Source organism: Triticum urartu, chromosome 3A (assembly GCF_056163025.1).
Source record: "Triticum urartu cultivar PI428250 chromosome 3A, HENAU_Tu73, whole genome shotgun sequence".
Lineage (NCBI taxonomy): Eukaryota > Viridiplantae > Streptophyta > Magnoliopsida > Poales > Poaceae > Triticum > Triticum urartu.
In genome coordinates, this window is record NC_141875.1 from 14,036,047 (window position 1) to 14,038,082 (window position 2,036).

A 2,036-nucleotide genomic window follows, 5' to 3' on the forward strand; every position below is an offset into this window, starting at 1 on the left:
CGAACCGAGGGGTAAATTGGTCCAAAATTGTCCACCGAGTTCTCTTCTTGGTATGCCGGTTAAGACTTATGCGCAAGGTAAAAAGGATCGGACGGAGTACTACTACTCCCTCCGTCCGGGTTTATTAGGCTGGCCATAGTGGGGGTAACATAAGTACTAACATGCACTTGAGACTCACAAACATGCTTATGTGGCAGTCAATTAAAGAAGAGAGAGATGATTATAGTAACATAGGTAGATACTGTAACATAATAAATGTTATGCTACTATGTGTCATGCATGGCAATAAATGTGACCACCTATGATACTAATCTATGTTACTATGCACTATGGATGTAGTATTATACACTAGTATCATATGCATGATACTAGTATATGATACTTCCCACTATGACCAGCCTTAGGCCTAAAGACAACTTCTCTTAGACCAAGACACATACTACCTCTCTCTCAGTTTACAGGGTGTGCGCGTATCCCTAGGTCGTCAATTTGACCAATCTAATACAAGACATATATTACAAAAAATATACCAATATAAACTTCAAATGTTCTATTTTCAAACGATGTAATTTTTGTGTTATATAATTTATATTAGGGTGATAAAATTGGCAATCTAGGTATACGCGTAGGACTTGTAAACTGAAACGGAGGTAGTAGTAATTTGTTCACATTAATTCTTCCATTCCACTCCCAATGCACTCTCTCACATGCATGCAGTCAATGAAAAAGCACACATGAAGTGTATTAACTTTTCAGCCATGGCACCAACAACAATAGCTTTCAATACAACCAATGAAATGGTTGCATACATGCACCTTTCCAATGCGGAGCCTTATAAAAGGGGACATGCTTGTGATGCTGAGAGGCCTAATAAATCCGGACGGAGGGAGTAGTAGCTAGATGTTTCCAACTTTGTCTAATTTGTGCTAGATTTTATTGTACAAGCTAAGAGCATCTTCAATGGACGCGCCAAAAGACGTGCGTGCGGTAAACTGGCATTCTAGCGCGCGCGACAAGTTTTCACGCGCTGCAGCGGAGGCGGGAAACTACCATGCGCGGGAAGCGATTGCGCGCGCGTGGGAAATAGCGGCAGCTCGCACGGTAGATCTGGTGCGCCACTTCGCGCGCGCCCATAAAATGCGGCGCTCGCCACGCGCTCCACCACACTGCCACGCGCCCATCCCCTCGCCACCTCGTCGCTTCCACCTCTTTCTCGCCGCTTCCAGCGCCCCGCCACCACCACACCACCATGCCGCTGCGCCGTCGGGGATCTTCAGGCTACCGCGGCGTCCGCCCGCGCCCCAACGGCTGGTACTCTGCCGAGATCCGGTCTGTCGACGTCCGGCTCGGCCTCGGCACGTTCCGGACCGCGCACGAGGCGGCCCGCGCGTACAACATGGTGGCGTGGCACCTAGAGAGGCCTTGGTCGCAGATGAACTTCCGGGACGTCCACACGCGCGAACAGGCACATGCCGTCACCCCTCCGCCTCGTCTGATACGGACCAGGACCGTGCGGACCACACTGGGCTGCAGCGCCGCCTCCTTATCGCCGAGGAGGACGAGCGAGCCATGGCGGAGTGGCGCCGGCGCCACCCGGAGGACGTCGCCAACGAGCGTGCCTACTGGACGGAGAAGACGGCAAGGCGCCGCGTGGAGCGGGCGGACCGGCATTGGCAGAAGGCTTTGGTGATATCGCAGTGCGATATCGTTGAAACAGGTGGGAGGTCGATCTTCACCTCGGACGACGAACGTTGGGAGGATATATGGATCGATACCTCGGACAACACCTCCGAGGATGAGGACGATGATGAGGACTCGGTGTAGTTCTGCACCGTAGTTTTATCTGTTATGTTATGAACTATGTAAAATATCTTTGTATCGTTTTTTATATCTATGTGAAATTTATTTTGTGTCCAGAATGCAACAAATATGGACATGCGCGGGGCCCAACAAATATTGGCTGCTCGCGCGCGCTACATTTTAGCGTGCTGCTGGAGCTGCGCGCGCATGCTGTATTATAACACGGCTGCTGAAGC

At 50.5% G+C, this 2,036-nt stretch overlaps 1 pseudogene; it reads left to right on the forward strand.

Moving 5' to 3' along the window:
• Window positions 1-1,249: 1,249 nt before the first annotated feature.
• Window positions 1,250-1,824, forward strand: LOC147977815 (uncharacterized; annotated as a pseudogene).
• Window positions 1,825-2,036: the final 212 nt, after the last annotated feature.